This window comes from Ochotona princeps, chromosome 1 (assembly GCF_030435755.1).
Source record: "Ochotona princeps isolate mOchPri1 chromosome 1, mOchPri1.hap1, whole genome shotgun sequence".
In the NCBI taxonomy this organism is placed as follows: Eukaryota; Metazoa; Chordata; class Mammalia; order Lagomorpha; family Ochotonidae; genus Ochotona; species Ochotona princeps.
Genome location: NC_080832.1, coordinates 130,341,328 through 130,363,327, shown reverse-complemented (window position 1 = coordinate 130,363,327; position 22,000 = coordinate 130,341,328).

Below are 22,000 nucleotides of genomic sequence, written 5' to 3'. Positions count from 1 at the left end.
GTCCTCAAGTTCCCCTCCCAGGCAGGTTCCCAGCCCCAGATCTTGCACATGCCAGTAGGTACCGCAGCCTGGTTCATCTTGGCCCACTCCCAGCCCTCACATGAACTGGAAGTATTGTGGTCTAACCTCGCCTGGCCTGCACCCCATCTTGGCTCTCACTTGTCCTAGTGTGTGCTGTGGACTGTCCCTGCCTAACCCATACCCATACCTGGCTCACATGTATATCAACAGGTGCTACAGCCCAGCCTGGTCTAGCCTGCTCCTAGTTCTGGCCCTCATGTCACGAACAGAAACTATCTCTAGCAGGGGAACTCCCCAAGTTCCTCTACCAGGCCCACTCTCAGCCCTGGATCCCATGTGTGCCATTGGATGCTGCTACTCAGAATGACATAGCCAGCCCCCAGTCTTGGAACTCACCAGCAGGTATTGTGGCCTAGCCCAACTGGCCTGTGTTCATTCCAGCTCTCACTAATGGGTGCTACACCCCAGCCCAGTCTGGCCTACGCCCAGATCCAGCTCTCATGTGACCCAATAGATGCCACAGCCTAGCCCAACCTGTCCTATACCTGTTGTGGTTCTTGCAATTACCAGTGGGTGCTAAAGCCTAGCTCAGTCTGGCCTGCCTCCACACCCAGCCCACATACATGTGGATGGATGTTGTAGCTTTACTTAACCCAGTCCACCCACTACTCCTGCCGGCATTCATGGGATCCAGGGCTTGCAGCAGGCAAAGCCCAGCCCCTGGTGTACCCTACTGTAGCCTCAGTCCCAGGCCCTGTTGTTGCCTGGCCTGCCTGGCCTTGTCCCAGCCCCATGTCCCAATCTGTGGTCCAACCTAGCTTAGCTCATCAACACCCCAGCTCTCTGTGTAAACCAGCAGGTGCTACAGTCCCTCAGAGGCAAGCTCCTATGTCCCCTACAGAATCTGCCCCCAGATCAATTTCTCTCACATTTGGGTGGGTGCTGTGACCCAGCCTGACTTGGTTCAGTCCCTGCTCTGACACTCACAGGCTGGTACTGCAGCCTAGCTCAGCCAGGCATGCCCCTCAAGTTCCGGTTTTTGCAAACAGGTGACAGGCAATGCTATTTAACCCAAGCTAGAACTCCCATGTGGGCAGGTGCCTTGGTTTGACTCAAACAGACCTTCTGGTTTTCCCCTCTAAACCACTCTGTCTCAGCTCCCTTGCCTACATGTGAGTGCAGTGGCCTGGTCCATGGAAAACCCCAGAAGTCATTCCTCCCCTGTCAAACATGCCCTAGCCACTCCCACTCCAATAGGCTCCCAAAACCCTTTCTCTGGGCAATCCGAGGTATCCCCACACCATATCTGGGGTGGCATGTCCCACAACAGTGTTCCCTGCCTTCCCCACTTAAAAAAAAAGGTATGCAACTATGCTAGCACACTGGTATGGTTAACCCAAATTTGGCAACTGGTATAGTTAATACTGGTATAGTTAACACAGAATGCCTGCCAGCTATTAACTGCCTTTCTTACATCAGTGTAACACTTGCTTAGGTACAAGGCAGCCTAGGCAGTTGCCTACAGCTGGGGGAAATAAATAAATTTTTTGAATAAGATCACATTATCAACAAATTTGTAACAACATACTGTTAAGTCATAAAACAGATCTTATGAAAATTAATGCAGAGATAATAGAATTGTGAGAATTCATTATCTACTAAAATTGGATCTTTTATTGAACACCTCTTCTACAACACAACTCTGGGCTCAATAAATTCTTCCAAACTTGAATCAGTAAGTTATGCGATCAGCTGCAATTTCAGGAAAAAAAAAAATATTTTAAAACTTATTTGGAGTAAAGAGGTCTCAAGACAGAAAAGTTACCAGTAGAACTCTTTCATGAAAGCAAATTTAGGATTCTTATCAGATATTATCAGCAAATCAACCCAATGGTATGTACAAAGTACAAGTCAAAAACCAACTTGAGTGAACTCCAGATATACAGGATTGACTTAATAACTGAAAGACAACTATTATAATTTAGCATATTAATGATGTAAAGAAACAAAGGTTTGGCCATCTTGAAAGACGTAGGAAAGCATTTGATAAAAATCAATCTGTGGGCTCAGCACCACAGCCTAGTGGCTAAAGTCCTTGCCCTGCATGCACCAGGATCCCATATGGGCGCCGGTTCATATCTCGGCTGCTCTACTTCCCTTTCAGCTCCCTGCCTGTGGCCTGGGAAAGTGGTCAAGGACGGCCCAAAGCCTGGGGGCCCTGCCCCTGCAGGGGAGACCTGGAGGAGGCTCCTTGCTTTGGAACACTGTTGTAGCCACTTGGGGAGTGAACCAGAGGATGGAAGATCTTTCTCTCTGTCTCTTTTTCTCTGTAAATCTGACTTTCCAATAAAAATAAATAAATCTTTAAAAAAATCCACATTCCTATAAAAATTTTTACTAACCAAAATGAAAACCTAAGGCAATTAAGCATGATAAAAGATATTTAAAAAATACAACAAACCCGGAAAGCCTCTAAGTATCACCAACTCTAATGATTGTGTTTAAAGAAGAAGCAGAAAAATTGTTGCTGGGAATGAGGCGTGAGAAACCAAAGTTCCTGAATGACTTTTCTTTGATGTGGTAATAGAGACTGGTGAGAAATGAAGGAAATGACATGACACTATCAGTATTATAGATGACATGATTACGCATTTAGAAAAAGATTTACATAAGAGCCATTACACTCCTTGAGTGAATTCAGCAAAGTCATTGATACGATATCATATACACATCAAATGTATCCTGACATAACAACAACAGTTTTAAAGGGAGTGAAATGCATGCCACTCACCATTGTGTTCCCAGACATCCGATGTCTAGGATAAACCTAATAAAAAGTGTTTAATAGGAATAAGATTAAAGAAGGCCTAAATGATGGGGAATAGAAAACATTGATGGATTACATTCAATATTATACAGAAACTAAATAGTCAGGATTCAGGTTATTTAGAATGTTTAAATTGTTTTTACTCCTGGGAAAGTAAAACAACTCATAAAATTTATAAGGAAATGCAAATGATAAATCAAGTATTTCCTTGAATAAAAAAAATTAAACCAGAGGCTTGGTGCTACCCAAAGAGTAAGTATTTATATAAAAGACCAATTAAGCAGATACCACAAGAAAGCATTAAGAGCAGACCCATTTATACGAGGTTACTTGATTTATGCCAAGGTTAAGACATGTGTGAATCAGTGAACCCAGTCTATTTCTGTCTATTTCAAAAAGTTCTGAATCAATTAAATATTCATCTGGGGCAAAATCACAATTACTTCCTAAGCTGTATTTACAAATTAATTCTAGAAAAATTGCAGAAACAAATGTAAGAACTCAAGTCTTAAACAGGAGACAACAAAATAAGTGCTAAATAAATCTAAACACATGCAAAATTGAGAGCATCTATGCATAAAATGAGAGACTGAAAAAACTCAAGTCAGAGAGTAAGGAAAGATACTGATAATGGATCCACCTGACAAAGGTCTCCCTTCCAGGACAAAGCAATCTTGCTAATCCGCCAGAAAGACAGGGAACTCAATTGGTAAATGGGCAAAAATTATGAACAGGCAATGCCGCAAGAAGTCCAAGGGACTCATGCAAATACAAAGGTGTTAGTCTAATTAGTCTTCAGGGACTTGCTGATTTACACCATAACACATCCTCACTATGCATATACCATGATGATCAAAATTAACAAGGCTGATGACCGTGTTGGTAAGGAAGAGCACTGCAACGGAAATTCTCATCCTGTTGGCGTAGTGTCTGTCATACAGTACAATGTATATGGCACCTTGAATCGCTGTGCGGAAGTGCCCATTATACACTGCCTCTGTCATGCCATATGACTCAGCAACTCCACCCATGTTTACTGAGGGAGCTGCTGCCCTTTACCACCTTCCCATTTGCCCTCTTGCTCCTGTCCAGTGATGTCCAGGGCCCAAGAAAACAGCTTTGAGGTAGGAACCCATGTCTTCCCTCCTCTGCGGTCTCAATGTCTCCCAAAAAACTCTTGCTGAAGCTTAAACATCTTGTGAGCTATCAAGAGAGGGGACTTGCTGGAACCTTTATGAGACAATCCATCAAGCCACAGACTCATGGATTAATGGGTCAGTGATCTCACGAGTGGATTTGTTAGAAAAGCAACACCAAGAAGGGTGACTGACACATTGAATCTGTGAACTGAATAAGCCTTTATTCCTCATTAATCACCCAGGTTGGGGTGTTCGAGTACAGCAACAGAACACTGACATCATGCATCTGAGGTGCGTGGTTGAGGCTGCTGCAGTGGAAGAGAAAAGTACACAGATTCATTTGAGAGAAGCTTTATAAGACATGAGAACCTGGGCTTAATGAGCTGGCTCAGTGTCTTAAATACTGGCTTTGCACCTGCTGGGATCTCATTTGGATGCCGGTTTGTGTCCCAGCTGCCCCACTTCCCATCCAGCTCTCTGCTTGTGGCCAGGGAAAACAGTAGAGGACAGCCCAAGGCCTTGGGACCCTGCATCCATGTGGGAGTCCCAGAAGAAGCTCCTGGCTCCTGGCTTCAGATCAGCTCAGCTCCAGCCATTCCATTCACTTGAGGAGTGAACCAGGGAATGGAAGATCTTTCTTTATTTTCTTCTCTCTGTACATCTGCCTTTCCAGTAAAATCAAACAAATGTTTAAAAAAAAGACATGAGCAACTTTTGAAGTAAGAGAAGTTTCAAACGAGCAGCTAAGCTTGCATATGTTTACACTGATCTTGATGAAGATGGGACAGTCCTGGAGACACAGAGGCTACAAGGAGGGTAGTGTCTGATGAGGAGCCATGGAGGATTTGGCAGGGCTGTGTGTTCAGAGTCTTCTGGGTCCCTGTGTCTTCAAGCAGAAGGGTGCTCCTTTCTTCTGGATGTGGCAAGGCTTCTCTCATAAAAGAATTGGTCGGAAAATCCTTTGTCAGAGAAGACCAAGGATGAGGTGATGCTGATCTTCCTAATTCCGCCATTCTGTTCGATGCCAAGGGGCCATAGTTTGGGCAGTATATTCTGAACTCCATTACTGGCCATTCTTTTCCCAGTGTGCCAAATCCTTGGCTGTCTCCTGTATTTCCTCCTATTCTAGGTCTTGCAACAAGGTGAGCAACTCAAAGACATGGGAGCAGGTGTCTCACCGAAGTGTGGGTTGTGCTTCGCTCCTCGGGACTCAAAGGACGGTTTGCTCGTGTTGCTTTCCTTCACTCTCTCTTGGACTTATTACTAATCCTCTGCCATTTGGCTCTGTCTTCATAGACCACAGTGTGACCCAGATTCCTTCCATCTTTCAGGCCCCCCATGAACCTCTTCAAAGTGAAAGCAAGTACTCACTGGTTGCTTGTGGTGGTTCTCCCTCTAGTCCTATTGAGATCCCCATGACACAGGGTCGGTTTGCAATCATTTGGCCATGCACAAATCAGGAACCCCGACCATCAATCCCTCCGATCTCCAGGCATTTGTTTTTCTGGTTAGGAAATCTGGAAGTAGACACGGGCTGGTGTTGGCTGAGTCACCAGGCACCAGCTATCTACATTCCATCGGTTCTGACATCCACGGTTGCTTTCCAGGACCTGTCTTTCATTCTTGTCATTTTATGTTTGTGAAACGGCCATTGCCACACAGAACATCGTAACATGCATGAAACAGAGACAAAAGGAAAAGAGCGCAGAGTTCCCCTGGGTCCTCATGGGGGCTCTTTGTCAGAATGGAAAGCTATCTTGTTCCCCAGCTTCACCCAATCCTGGTCACATTGACTGACACCTGTAGTTTCCAGGAACGCTCCGGAGATAGCCTCTGATAGTTTAGCATTGCATCTGCATACATACCCAGCCCACAGCGGCAAATGACTGACTGTCATTCAGAATCACAAATAGAAACAAAGAGGTTGTACGATCCAGCTGCAAGGCTGAATAACCAAGAATGGATTTACCTGTTTAGCTTGTCTTTCTTTAGGGGGAAGATATGTACTTGCCTAATTTTTCCCATGCAGCTTTTGAAATGTCTGGCTTTTGTGAGTGTGTGTGTTTGCAGTCAAATTGAGGTCTTTCCTTTGGTAAATATAACGATTTCCTAATAAAAGTGCCAAATTATGTCATTGACTGGTGACTTTAGACTCTCCTCCCTGCTACTCACACAAACATCGGAGTCAATTCCCCTGTCATTTTAGACAGTTTGATGGGGGTAAAAACACCATGAGCCTCTGCTCAATCAAGCATCTGATTAATACAGGTGCAGTATGCAAATTAGTGACTCTCTAAAAATTGGAGTCAGACAAAAATCGGCTTACGACTGCTCTGCCTGTGTCTGTTGTCTTTTTCTAACAACTCCTAACAGCTGTTTCTTCCCCAACCCGACCTGTTATATGTGACAAGATGTTATTTTTCTGAAATGATCAGGTTTGCCCTCATTTCTCCCTCCAGATTGCAACACTTGGCTACGGTCTTTGCAGACTGTCTCACAGAAGCAAAGCACTTATCCAGCAGAGATAAATGTAAGGCTCCAGAATGTTTATAATGGCATTAACTCTAATCGGAGGGAACGGAAGTGCAGCCTGATGATTAAGATGCCCAAATCTTGGATTCCTGGCCCTGGCTCCTGCTAACACAGACCAAATACCTGAGTCCCCACCTGCCATGTGGGAACCCTAAATTGAGTTCCTGGTTCCCAGGTTTGGTCCCAGCCTGGTCCTGGCCACTGTGAGCCTCTGTGGAATGAACCAGTGGACAAGAGCTCATGGGTTGTCTCCATCTCCCCCTCAAATACACATTTTAGAAATCTAATTACGACATGCCCCCTGTAATAGACGCGACAGCTCAGCATGAACAACATTCATTCATTTATGTATCCAGTGTCCTGACCTTAGTCTTCAGCCATTGCTGGGTGGGTGTTGCCAGTCCTCCTCTGCAGCAAATGTAATGTGTCAGAATTCTATGTGGGACACGCCGTTTCTGTTTTTATGTCTTTCCATATTCCATGTGTACACATACACACAGTGTATTGAAAATTGTTGCTACTTAATGATTCCTTCAGTCAAAACATTCTATGACCCCGCTCACAGCTTTTAAAACCACAAAGGTGTGATGCTGTGAAAAGCTGAAGGCTTCAGCAAAACTGCGGCGGGGGAGAAGAGATGGCTTAGAAAATGCAGGATGTGCTAATTAAGAGAGAACAGGCAAAGCAGGACCCTGCATGGGGGGACTTAGGGGACAGGGATGACAGAAGATGGGATTTTTAAGGTCAGAGTCGGGAAGATGGCAACCTGAGCAGTGAGTCAGTGGGCAAGGGAATCAGAAACCTATCCAGGCTCCCAGAGCAGGCATGAGGCAGCAGCAAGTTAAAGAACTGCAGACGGGCGCAGTCCCCTGCCAACACATACAGTATCCTTTTCTGTTTGTTGTTTTTTTGTTTTGTTTTGTTTTTCCTTAAAGAACTACTTATTTATTTGAAAGGCATAGTTATAGAGAGTGAAAGACTGTGGCAGAGATAGAGAGTGAAGGGCAGGAGGGGAGAGAGAGAGAGAAAAAGAGAGAGAGAGAGAGAGAGAGAGAGAGAGAGAGAGAGAGAGAGATCTAGCCTCTGCTGGTTTGATCCCCAAATAAGTGCAGCAGTCAGAGTTTGTCCGGGCTGAGTCTGAAAATCCAGCTTAAAGGGAGCATTCAGTTTCTTGTTTTTATTGTTCCAAAATGTATTTTTGTTTGTATTAAACATGGCATTTGGGGGGCCAGTGCAGTGGCATAGCCTGCTAAGTTTCTGCCTGCAGTGCCAGCATCCCATGTGGGTATTGGTTCAAGTCTTGGTGGCTCCACTTCTGGGCCAGTTCCCTGCATAAGGCATGGAAAGTGAGTGGAGGCTGGCCCAAGTCCTTGGGCCCCTGCACCCACATGGGAGACCTGGAAGATGATCCTGACTCTTAGATCCATTTGTGGCCATTTGGGGAGTGAACCAGCAGATGGAAGATCGATATCTCTCTCTATCTCTGTCTCTCTCTGTCTCTGTCTCTCTCTCACTTTGTCTTTCAAATAAAAATAAATCCTTAAGAAATAAAGAAATAAAGTAAAATGAATAAAAGTGACATTATTGAAATATCATTCATGTACATACAATTCTTCCATTAAGCATATTGGATGGATCTTGCTGTGTTACAGAATTAGTTAAACTGTGCTAAAATATTTAACATAGAGCTTTCCCATTTTAACTAAATTTGAATGTAAAATTCAATGGCATTAATTATATTCCCAACATTGGTCAGCTGGCAGGCACATCTATTCCCAAAAGTTTTTCATTATCCCCACAGCAACGTTTAAGAGTCTCAAAGCTGTCCTTGTAAATCACCACACTGACAAACATTGTCATCCCTTGGCTTTGGGTTGCGGCCACTCGGGACCAAGTGTGCCATTCCGTGGATGGACCATGGCTGGAATCCAACCCCCCATCTCCATGGCCAACACCTGGTATTGCACATACTCGCAGGCAGTAACACCTATGTGCTGGAGCCACACCAAGCCAAGGCTTGCCAACCAGAAGCAGAGATGACTGAGGGCAGGGATGGAGGACATCCGTTGCTGAGCCCTGATTCCAAGCCAGATTCCTCCTGCAAAGGCCGGCTTCCTGCTTTCATCCCAAGGCTAGGGAACCTCAACGTGGCTTGGAAGTCCCCCGAGTCTGTGGTGACTTGGGGATCCCGGAAGCTGCAGGGAATGAGTGTGGGAGAAAAGGACGCTCATGGAGACAACCAGAAGAGCCAGCCAGGCTAAATGCTCAGAGGGACACATCCATTCCTGAACCCTATATTCATTCCTTGGGCTTTCAGAACAGAATAACATAAACTTGGGGCCTTGAACAACGGCCCCGGTGGACAATGGAAATGCATTGTGTCACAGTGCGGGAGACCGGAGAACAGGGTGTCAGCAGGATGCACTCTCTAGAATGTTCTGAGTGGGGAAGAAGATCCTTTTTTACCTCCACATACTCCTTAGTTTGGGGGTGCATCACTTGGCTCCTCATCTCCATCTTCATTCTTCCTCTTCTGTTTGTAGCTCTTCTCTGTTCTCTTGTACAATCACTTGTCACTGAGTTCAGGGCCCACTTGGATCATGAATAATGAGTCATCTCATACTGATTCACCTTTTCCCAAGTAAGGCCTCATTTACAGGTCCCGAGGTTTAGGGTACTTACACCCCAGCATTTTTATATGCCCTTGGCTGGTAAGGATGGAGAACGAACCCTTTGCTGTGCCACAAGTGAGGTCCAACTACCTGTCCACTACATACCAAAACAATATGGCAGACGTGAGACCTGAGACTGGCACCAAGTCTGCCATGTTTTCAAGTGATATCATGGTTTTCAATAGGTCTGAGCCACTAGACACAAGCTCCTGTTTTGAGGAGACTGACTCTTGGGTGTGTCCTTGGACCAAGAGCAGAGAGAGATGCTTGCTTGCCTGGCTGGTCTTGGGGTGATGGTGGTAGCAGATGCGCCTCCTGGGGTGTATGCTCGAGGCTGTAACTTTGTACTGCCACCCCTCACTTACTGAGAGCTACAGGGCTGGTGAGGAAACACCATTTCCTATTTCCTTTCCAACAGAACTTCTGGTCAAGTTTCTGTCTCAGGGAGAGGTCAGGTGCAGCCTGACCACTGACCGCAGCCCCCATGTGAGACCTGGAGGTCCCTTAGTCTCCGAGCCCAGCAGGATCAGAGTTGGCTACAATGTGTCAAATGGATCCTTCTGCTTTATCATCCTCTCCTTTCCCGTTGCTCTCTCCCTCTCTCTGGCCACAGCCTTTCTGGCTCAAGACTTTGGTTTTGTGTTTAGATCCTTCCATTTTATTCTTAGTTTCCAACCATTGTGGGAATCACCTTGATTCTAAAGAGCAGTTTAATTTTCCATGAAGTCACACTCAGGTGATCAAAAAGAGAGAACAATGAAATGCACATGAATGCTGAAAGGCTTAAAGAGGGGGAGGAGAGAGGAAGAGAGAGAAAGAGAGAGAGAGAGAGAAAGAGAGAGAGAGAAAGAGAGAGAGAGAGAGAGAGAGAGAAAGAGAGAAACATGCACCAGAGCAGAGCCTAAGACAGATCGGAGCAAATTGTGTGCAGGTGTTTCTTGGCCTGCCTAAAACCTCATGCTGGTCCTCTGGGCAGGCAGTGGGGACACAGCGCTGAGCTGAAATTTGCTGCCCTGTGGTCAGTTTGCGTCCTGGGCATACTGAACACAGCCCCAGCCCCACAGGCCTTCCCCGATCCACACAGGCCTGTGACAGCCTGTGGAAAGCAAAAACTCTGTCCAGTGGGACCTCCTGCTTTGCTACTCCCTGTGCACTCCTGTAAAAACATCTGGGAGTCTAAAGGTCGTGCACGCATCCAGGGGCAGGTTAAAACAAGAGAGATATTTGATGAATTATGTATCAATAGGGCCTACGTTGTATAGCCTGGCCTAGCAAAAATGGATCTATAGCCCTCAATCAATTGTTCAGATACATAAAAGGGAAATTTCTGACTTTGCGTTATTGAGGAGCCAAGCTTTACTTTTGCCGAGAGTGTTGTACTTGACAACAAGTTGTACCTCGATTTACTCTCCGGATGTTTTTGATGTGTCATCCCCCCCGCCCACCATCCTGAGCCAAAGAACTGCAGGGATCCATACCACCAGCCTCTCTCCCGCCCCTCACATCCAGCTGGTCTCTCAGCACAGCCCAGCTGCCTCAGTTTCATGTCCCATTCCACATATCTTCACGGCTGCTTTCCTTGTTTCAGAAATGGACTTAGGTTTTTCTTTCTCTGATCTTTCTTTAGTTCAGTTGGTTTTAGGAAAAAAAAAAAAAAAAAAACAACCAAGCACTTGTGGAGATAGTAAATCTGAGATAACTTGAGGCAATGGGTGCAGAGAAGAGCTGGGCCCAACTCAATACCAACAAGGAGAATAGGAATTTAAAACTCAGGAAGGCCTCCATGGATGGGCATCTGTGGATGGAGAATTACCGAGAGGAAGTGTTGAAGGCAAGGGTTTCTAGTGACTCGATGAGACTGCTGCTGACCACAGGTCAGGGCAAGTAGGAACTAAGGGTGGCTGGACACAAGGCAGGGGATTTTTTGTCCTGAAATCAGTTGAGCAGGAACCCTGCTCAAACTGGATTCTACAAACACTTAGAAGGAAGTCCAAGGTAGAGTTCAAAGAAAGAGCAGACTCTTGGGGGCTGCCTAAAACTCAAAGGGGAGAATCTCTACCAACTTCAACCTTTGTGATTTTGCTGGATTTGGCTTTCTTTTGGGAAATCCAACCGCAGCCATTCACAGCTGCAGCCTTCATGAGTTCCACGAATGCAGGTGGAGCCTGAGGAGTCAAATGCTCAAGCAGTCGGACCAGGAAGGGTGTGCCTGAGCAGGTGCCTCATACTGGTCAGGCTATTGCTCTGAGTTTTGTTGATGCAATGTTTTATTCACTCATTTACATGGCAGATTCTATTAAGTCTCTGTTATATGCAGCCAGCATTCTAGGCCCTGAAGAAACAAACTTGCCACCCCAGAACTTATTTTCTATTGACTGGAGTCTCCAAGAATCAAGTATATGAAACAGGGCTTTCTGGGAATGGCTGATTACCAAGGAGCCAGAGCAAGAAGGCCAGTAGACCTGGTCTTGGCCCATGTCATCTCAGGATGGAGAAGATGGGTTTGTGCTGGGAAGCACAGACACCCCCTTGCCTCTTGAGGTTGGCTTTAGGGATAATAGGGAGGAAGGCTGAAGAATGGAACACTAAAACTACCCAAAGAAGTTTCCAGAAGTTCTGACTGTCTTGGGTCCTACTCTGAAGACCTTGTCAAGCACACATGGCCTGGATTCCACTTCATACCTTTGCAACTGCTCCACCACTATCCTTAGGGTAGATCAAAGATATTCTGACAGCCAGGGACCACTCACAGCACTGAGTAGGAACAGTTGGCTCAGACTTTCCCAACCTTTCTGTCAAACGTCCAAATTAAAGCTGACTTCAAGGCCCCTGTGTATGTGGGCTCCCTGTGACTTCTGAGACCCTTTCGCCATCCTTGGGGCTCTGCTTCCAGCTCCGGCCACTGCATGTGTAACGCAGCAGTCAAAGGGGACTCTTGGGTCCACCTGTGGCTTCCTTGGCTCATTCCAGCAAAGCAGGGAAATCTAGACTGGGGCCCAGGAATGCCCCTTCTGTTTACCTATAGCACGCCCTCATGAGCAGGGATGTGGAATGTGGGGCTGTGCTAGGGATCTGGGCAGCCTACAAGAGCTCTGCCTGTTGGGGTCAAGTTGGAGGCACAGGACAGGGCAGGGCCCGAGCTTCCTCTAAGAAAGCAGGAGTTGGCTGGGCTGGCCACTCTACTGCTTTACAGTGGATAATGTGGCTAGGTTAGGCCTGACTAAGGCAATACTTCAGGGTGGGCAGTTTGCTAAGGAGATGAGGGAAGTGGGAAGAGGGAATGAAACAAGGAGGGGAAGCAAGCCCATCACCATGCACTGTCCAGCTGTTGTTAGCTTCCATGGGTACCTGGTGCTCTGTTCCATCAAGTGCCTCCTGGAGACTCTGGGAGCATGCCTTCAGCACTGATCCTGCTGGGGGCTGAGGCAGCTGGCGCCATCCAGTCTTCTGCTCTCCATGACCAGGGGGTGCTTTTGGCACCAGTGACTTCCCTGGGCACTCTGGCTTTCCTGCACATGGACCTGGAAGCTGCCCCAAGCCAGAAAGAAGGCAGACAACCTAGGCATTGCACAGTAGAAGCTGGGGACCTGGGTCACTCACTAAGGATAACTCTATGAGGAAAATGCCAGAGAGCCCAAAGAATTCCCAAATGGGCCCTGCTCATCACCCCTCCCCAGCTCCCTTCCCAAGCAAATGGGAATGTCTGAGCATGGTGTAAGTCCCACAGGTTGAGCTGCAGCCCATGGCGCCTGTGGAAGACTTTACATCCGCAGCTGGCCAGACACCTGCAGATTTGCCAAAGTTGCAATCCCTGTTTTCCATGCACATGGCCACTGGCAGAAGAGGCGACTCTTGTGCAAACAGGTGCCAGGATTCCCTAGGTTTGATTGCAAATTGGGGTCCTCACCATTTTCTTTTTGCACCATGAGGTGCTCTTATCACTGTACTTTTTGATCACAACCAAACGTAAATGCTAAGGAGTCTCACCATTATAATAACCTAGTGATAGCCCATGCTTCCAGAAATTTCCTGTTTTTTTTTTCTCCTTTTTACTACTTATTTGAAGGCAAAGTTTACAGAGATCTTCCAATTCCTGGATCACTCTCCAAATATCTCCAACAGCTGCAGCTCCGACAAGCTTGAAGGCAGGAGGCAGGACTGCCATGTTGGTTTGCCATGTGAGTGAAAGAGGTCGAAGTACTCAGGCACTACTCTGTTGCTTTACCAGGTACGTTTGCAGGGAGCTGAATCAGAAGGGTACAGCCGGGAGTTGGCACTGGTGTTCTGTTATGGGATGCTGGCATTGCAGGCAGCAGATTAACCCTCTGTACCACAGCGCCAGCCTCTGGCCCCCTCTCTTGAAAGAGTTTTGTGTTAGCCATGCCCTCTTTGAGACTGCTCCTGAATCCTGCTTTGCACATCTATGCCAGGAGATTGACAAGTAGCTCAGTCCTAAGGGCCTCCCCCTACCCCCAGGTACAGAGGAGAACCTCAGCGTGTGCTCTGACTCCATCTACCTACCCTCTTCCATCCCGTGGAAAGGAAATCGAAAGGAAATGGGAAGGAGAGACAGCACGTTTTGAATTTCTCATTAGCACTGCTACCTGACTCTCATTAGCGAGCCTTCTGGGTTATGGGCACAAGGGCCAGGACCTATTTTCATGGCTGAATAGCACGTGTGAAATGTATGTGATTTCTAATCCGTCTTCTAGGCGCTCTATACTTTGTTATCTTAGAAAGTAATAAACAGTGCTGACGGAAAACGCCAGAAAGGACAGACTAAGCCTAGCAAGGGAAAACATTGCTGTTCTGCCTAAACTTCTGCTCTCTGCTGAATTAATCCCTAATACTTGAAGGCCTGAATGAGAATAATTAGACTCAAGAGTACCAAGGTTTAGTGCTCAGCCACAGACAACACACAGCACATTCCATCCAGGAGCTTCCCAGTGTTCGTGGGGAGATAGGCTATCGGCACTCACAGGTGCTCCAGCCAGGACCAGCCCAAGGCTGGGGCTGCAGCACTGCCGAGAATTCCACGAGGATGGCTGCTTTGAGGATCCGGGAATGCAGCCCTGCTCTGTGGCTCTGCTTCCGAAAGAGAAGCCTACACAGAACCCGGCCAGAAATTCGCTGCGCTCATCACCACTTTGAACGCAAACCTGCAGACTCAGGAGGATAATGTTAAAACTTTCAAGATCAGTCAGGTAGCACACACGGGAGGTAGTGGCCCAAGAGAGAGGACTGCTTTGCCTCTGCCTGGTTTCTTTGATTTGTTAACCTCATGCCAACTTTTGTCTTCCCCAAGAACATTCAATCTTCTGATGCCATGTGGACACCCTTCACTCCATAGAAGAAAAGTCTAGAAGCATCCCTGTGCTGCCTCAGGGAGGCCCTGGTGCAGTCATGGGAGTGTCTCCAAGAGGGTCCAACCCCCAGCCAGGTCCAAGAAAGAAGTCTCGCCTTTGTGGTGAGATGACTGACGTCTGGAGCTTTTGGCATTGGCGGGTGAGTTTGGGTAATCATGACAGGGAGATAAAAGAGGGTGTGAGCTGTGCTCCTGAGCCATCCTCTTGGTTATGGGCAAAGTTCCGATGTCCCTCTGGACAGAGAGCTGTCTCAGAAATGAAAAATGGGGTAGGCATTGGCACGGCACTTAAGAAGCTGATTGGGATGCTTACTGTTCACTGTTCTGCAGCGATGGACTTGGCGCATGGAGCCGATAATAACACACGTGGAATACTGACTGATGGTCAACAGCCAACGTTTATTAGTAGCTTCAGGCTTTTATAGACTGAAGGTCACGTGGGATGAGAGAGGTGATATTGAGGAGCTTACACAGTTCCCATAAGCCTGTCTACGAATCTACCAAATTGTTTTCACACCCTTGTCTGAAAACATCTCTCTTTGTTTTGTATATGCAATCAGTTGTTCTCATTCAAATGATATCCACTCAATTGTCCTCTTACAACCTGCAACCCATATCAGAGTGCTGTGGGTTTGAGTTCTGGCCGTGGTCCCAACTCCAGCTGTTTGCTAGTACACACTGGGAGGCAGTAGGTGCAGACTCAAATGCCTGGGTGGTAACCAATGTGGGAGTCATAGATTGAATTCCCAGTTCCCAGCTCCTAACTTTGGCCTGACTCAACTCTGGGTGCTGCCAGCATATGGGGGATGAACCAGCAGACAGACACTCCTCTGTCCCTCTGACTTTAAAATTAGATGAAAACTAAATAAACATTTTTTTTAAGTGAAAAATGGGACTGCATGTAGGCTAAGTTTCTACCTGTAACAGCACCATCCCATATGGGTGCTGGTCAAGTCCTGGGCGATCCACTTCTTATTCACCTCCCGGTTTATGCCCTGGGAAAGCAGTGGAGGATGGCTCAAGATCTTGGGCCCCTGTATCCACATGGGAGACTCAGAGGAATCTCCTGGTTCCTGACTTTGGACTGGCTGAGCTTTGGCTATTACGACCATTTGGAGAGTGAACCAACAGATGAAAGATCTCTCTCCATCTCTCTCTCTATATATATAACACTGCCTTTCCAACAAAAATAATCTTTTTAATAAGTAAACAAGCAAACAAAAAACTGGATTTTGGCAAAATGATTGTCCAGTGTGTCTCAGGTTTAAAAGAATCCAAGAGTTCAAAGTTCATGCAGACGAAGGGATACAACTTGTGACAGCATGTACCGCTTTGAAAATGGAAACCCACAAACACACATGCCCACATGCATGTACAGGCATGCAGCAGTGTGAAACTGGGCACTCTGACCCCACCCATGAGGCCAGAGCAGGGGGCTTTGTTTTCCATTCTCGATCAAGGATCTAAAACGGACTTCAAAGGTGTTTAAACTGCCAGTTTTATTTTCTCTCTGAGGAAGAGGAAAGATGAATAAACATACTGTCAGATCATTCTCGAAATAATTGCAGCCCTGACATATCTAAATGAGTTTGTAAGAGAAAATACAGTGGCAATTGATCTTATTAATTAGAGCTGTAGTAGGATCATAATACCCACTTATCCACAGAGTGCCTGCAGCTAAAGAAATAAAATAAAATAAAACAAAATAATAAAATATACAGTTCCTTTCCTCTCCCTGCCATAGAGTCTGTTGGCAAAACCCCCTTGCTGTCTAGTAGCCCTGAAAGAGGAGTTTGGGGTGTGGTGCCATGGAGAACAGGGGCTGGCTTGTGATTGATGGCCAGACAAGCTGACACTGGGTATAAGAAAATGGGGGCTTTGTTTATTTTATTTTTAAAATGTTTATTTACTTATTTGCAAGTCAGAATTGCAACAGTGGGGAAAAGACAGAGAGAGAAGGGAGAGAGCTTTCATCTGCTGGTTCACTAATTCAGATGGACGCAACACAACTGGGTCTCCCATGGGGATGGCAGGGACTCTGGGCATCATGCTTCTCCTAGATGCATTAGCAGGGAAATGGATTGGAAACGGAACAGCTGGGACTGGAACCTGTGCCAGTAGGGGTTGCTGGCACTGCAGAGAGCAGCTTTATTTGCAACACTACAATGCTGACCAGGGAGTTGGCGTTTTAAGTCTGAAGTTGTGTTTTGAAGTTTGAAGTTGCGTCGGCTCTCTGTGAAGAAGAGGGGCAGTGAGAGCTCATGGCCAGCGGGCACAAGGGTGACGATCATTCTTCTTGCTGACACTCAGCGTGAAGAGTGACATGAGGAGAACAATGCAGTGATGACCTGCTGAGTGACAGCGAAGTGTGGCCCAGCCCTGGATCTGTTGGAGGTAAATGTAAGGTTGAGCATTCACGGGCTGATGGCTGAAGAGGAGGCAAAGAAAGAGAAGAGGGAGAAGGAAGACAAGAGGTGGAAGAAGAACTGTGTTGTGTGTCGGGTGGTGTTTGGGGCAGATGTGGGCAGGGGGGTTAAAGTGTCAATACAAAATGGGGGCTAAAATCCAGCCATGGGGATGTTGGTCGGGCCTAGCGGTTAAGATGTGATTTGGGACACTGGCATCTTATGTGGGAGAGCCTGGGTTCAAGTTAAGGTTCCACTTCTGATTGATTCTAGCTTGCTGCAAGTGCGCATCCTTAGAAGCATCAGTATTGGCTCACTCAGGAGGCTGGGACCCCACCAGCACGTGGCAGACCTGGCTTGCATTCTCAGCCCCAGTTCTGGCTGTTATTGGAGCTTGAGGCATTAACTTGCAGATGGGAGATTCTTTTCAGTATGTCTTCTTTCTCTCTACCTCTCCCTCTTTCTATCTCTGACTCTCTGCTTGCCAAATAAAGAAATAAAAATTAGGAGAAATAAAAGGCAACTTTGGGTTTTTCTTGAAGGTGCACGCCCTGGCAGAACCCTGACTTTTCATCTACTTTGCTCTAAGGTCTAGCAGGACCAGAGGGATAAGAACAGCGTGGTTTCAAAGCAAAGCATGTTGGGGCTGCAACCCCAGTGTTCCACGTGAGTGCTAGGTCCAGAACTGTCTGCTTCAGTTCTGATCCAGCTTCCTGTTAATGCACTAGGGAAGGCATTAGAGGATGGCCCAGGTCCTTAGGCCCGTGCCATCCCATGTCAACAGGCCTGCTGCTAACAGTCCCTCACATTATCCTGTATTTTCCACCTTGTCCCTAGGAGAAACACTGATGGGCAGCAGGCTAGATGTGTGCAAGTTATGATTCAACACAAAGTGGGAAAAGCAAAAGACAGGCTCATCCAACATGGCTGTGCTGAATTAAGTGGCATCCCAGCTTGTGCTGATCATGAAAGTTTGAATTCAGTTGCAGGAGTGGGGAGCATCCAGCTTACAAGCTGTACAAGGCCTTGAAAACATTTGGTCTGGCCTGCCAAGGCAAGCACAGAAAGGACTCAAAATTCAGTAAATCTATAGCAGACTCATTTTTAAGCTGTTCATTTCGTATGGCCTGTGAATGATGTCATAACTATTCACATGATCCTTGGCAAAAAAAGGGGGAATTCCCTTACCCCTACTAGGAAGACCCAGCAGCTTGACTTGCCCCTCAACCCCTAGAAGCAGGCTGTTTGTAGAGGTGGGGAGATGTTACCTGGTGCAGGTGGTGGGACTCATCAAACCTGACATCCAAATGAGCGAGCATCAATGCAGGGCATGCCAGTGAAGGCCATGGAAAAGCAAGAGTTTGCCAATCAAAGCTCCAGTTCTGCCAGAGCAGTGGAGGAGTAGTCACCAGGCCCCAGGCCAGGAGCCAAAAAGAAGGCTCCCAACAGATCAAAGCCTAGCGTCTCTGAAAATGGAAACGAACGTTTTTTTAAGAATGTCTTTCTCCAGGGAGAAACAGGCAGTAAATCAGAGCTTTTGCATGACAACTGGGGCCTGTGCTGGTTTTTGAATAACTTGCCATTTAATAAATGTTCTATTTTTGACCCTTTAGGGAAATATACAACTCTGAAACTTACGAGCCAAAAATCAGTTAACATTTTTTCCCATCTCATTTGTGTAAGTTTTGCAATGGAGACAAATGATCCAGCAGGTCTCTTAGGTTTATGAGTGGTTGGTAATGCTTCAAAGCGAGATCACTTATTGGAAAGAAATGGGTTTCTTGGTACACTAAGTTTGGAAGGTTTTCTCTCCTTTTGCTCAGCACCTGAAATTGTGGGATCTGCAACAAGCCCAGGAGTTTGGAGGTGCTCGCCTGGTTCCTCCATCCATTGGTTCACTCCCCAAATGCCCACAACAGCCAAAGCTGTCCAAGCTGAAGTCAGGAGCTAGAACTGTCTTCAGCTCTCCCACATGGGTGACAGGGACCCAAGTAATCCAGCCATCACCTGCTTTTCCCCAGGGTGTAATTAGCAGGAAGCCGAGGTAGGACTCTTGAGTGTGACACAGGATATGGGTTTCTTAAGCAGCAGTTTAACTCATTACACCACAATGATGCCCCTGAATTTCAAATATCTTACACAAATACAAGCTTGTCTTTTAGTTCCAGTTTTCCACAGATTATTAAAAGTATTCTTATGGGCCTGGTGTGATAACATAGTGGTTAAAGTCCTCGCCTTGAACACGCCAGGGGTCCCATATGGGCGCCGGTTCTAATCCCGGTGGCTCTGCTTCCCATCCAGCTCCCTGCTTGTGGCCTGGGAAAGTAGTCAAGGGCGGCCCAAAGCCTTGGGACCCTGCACCTGCGTGGGAGACCCAGAATAAGCTCCTGGCTTTGGTGTGGCTTAGCACCAGCCGTTGTGGCTCCTTGGGGATTGAACCATCGGACGGATGGAACATCTTCCTCTCTGTCTCTTCTCCTCTCTGTATATCTGACTGTGTAATAAAAATAAATAAATCTTTTAAAAAAAAGTACTCTTATGTTCTCTCTTCCATGAGCTGTGCAGTGTGTGTGTTTACAAAAAGCATTTGAACCTACAGGCTATATGTATATGCTGGGGAAGAGGAAAGGAAGTACTCCAGCTTTGAATCAAGGAATGAAGTTGTTGGGTATTTTCTTCCTATTTCCTAACCTCCGTGATCCTGGGCACACAATTGATCCACACTGTTTTTGTTGGCTTACTTCACTCTTGTAAAATCTCACCTGTCTTTGACTGTCTTTGGACAGGGGCATAGAGGACTGGGCAGATGAGCAACCTGGTAACCAGAGCCCCAAGTCACTAATGGTGATACATGATCCTTTCACCTTTGCTGGGTGGCTGGGATGGAATCCTGGGAACAGACATCTCTTCTGTATTCTCCTCACTCTGTCCCCACCCCTCTCTGCTGTGCAGGAAGAGCAGGCGTGTCTGCAGCACCCAGCTGGGATTCCCACTAACTGAACTCAGCTTCAAGGGCTGAGCGAATTCAGGATCTGAGGGCTGACTCAAAGACCACATGGAGTTCAGCTTTGCATGTTTGCTTTGAGCGCAGGCCAGCAAAGACCATGGCCTCACATTATTTTTCTGCCGGGTGTGGAATAGTGCCATTGAAAGATGATTCATGAGAAGAAATTGTCAAGTTTCTGCCTGGAACTAAATGGGAAAAAACTTAGTTGAAAAAAAAAATCCCAGACATGAACACAGAAGACACATAGATCAGAATTTATACCTTTAGCTCGGGGAGCCTCCATGCATTATTTTTCTCACCTGACTTGAAAAAGAATAAAACTCTGGCCATAGGCTCTTAGTGGGTTACAAATACAACTTTGGATTATGCATTTGGGTCTGGACCAAAGGTGTAGCCAATACTTGCTTCTGTTCACCTGCTTATAAAGTACTTTTTCTATGTATTACTTTTTATTTTAGCCACAAACATAGGCATCATTTTGTTTCCCCTGCTAGCATTAACCTGATGAGGAAATCCTTGTGAGGAGCTGTTACTAAGAGGGATCCAGCTCAAGTCCTCTGCATCCTGGAACCTCCGTCAAGGCCACAGAGTGACTTTATCAGGTAGCCACATGTGACAAGAGTTCTCTGACACCAACCTGGCTCCTATATTTAGCTCAGCTGTGAGACTCCCGGGGGTCACCTGAGGGCAGATAAGGTTCCCAATGAGACTGCTTACTTCAGATGCCTGGTAGCCAGACTTCGGCCTGACTTGGCAATGCATTTGGGAGTTCTCGTGGTTCCTTCTGGTTCCAGAATTCACTGTCCCTCAGCTGTAGGCAACCGTCTAGGTTGCTTTGTACCTAGGCAAATGCTACACTGCTGGGAGAAAAACAACCATTAGCTGGTAGGCATTCTGGGCCTGGGTAATGCCAACTTTGTGTCAACTACACCAGTGTGCCAACAGAGTTGCCTATTCCATTTGTTTGTTTTGTTTGTTTTTAGATATGTGATGCAGGTGGGGCATGCTGGACCAGGCCAGGATATATCACCCCGGCCTATGGGCAGAGGAGCTGGGGGAAGGGGGCAGGGGAGCTGCAGATTGCTCATGGAAGCAGGTCTGGTGACACATTGCAGTGGGAGTGGCAGAGGGAGTGTTTATCAGAGGAATATTGACTTTTGTGGGCTTCCACAGACTGGGCCACTGCACTCACAGGTAGGGAAGGGAGCTGAGACAGAGTGGTTTACGGGAGGAAACCAGAGGGCCTATCTGGTACCTGCGTACGTTTGAGACCTAGGCTGGGCTAAATAGTATTGCCTACTACCCACTGATACATGCAAAATCTGGGATTGGGAGGCATCCCTGACTGAGCTAGGCCATAGTACCTGCATGCAACTGTTGGAGCAGAGGATGGACTGTGTCAGGTAGGGCTACATCACCTACCGGAATGCATGAACCAGATCTGGGGCAGATTCTGTAGGGGACTTCTGGGCTTGTCTCTGTGAGACTGCAGCACCTGCCAGCACATGTAATAGCTGGGGCTGGGAGCAGGTCAGGACAGGCTGAGCTACAGTATCCATCAGTGTATGTATGAGCCAGGTATGGGTCTATGGGTGGGCTGGGCTGGGACAATCCACAGCACACTAGCACAAATGAGAGCCCCAAGAGGCTCAAGCCAGTTGGGTTGGACATCAACACCTGCCATTTCACATGAGGGCAGGGGGTGGTGCAGACTAGATGAGGCTGCCACACCCACCAGTGTGCATGAGAGCCAGAAAAGGTGGAAGCCAGTCAGGATAAGCCGCAGCACCTGCTGGCAAGGTTTCCTTATGTAGGCACGATTGATTAAATATTGGTCATTGGTGTCGAGCTCAAACTCCAAGCTCTTCCTTCCACAGAGATGGGGAGGTAGAGTTGAAAATCCAACCCCTCAAATCACATGGTTGGTTTTCCTGGGGACCATCCCCCATCCTGAAGCTGACTAGGGCCTTGTAATGAGTTGCATCCTTAGAGCAAACTTGAATATTACAGAACATCTTGTTGCTCACCTCTC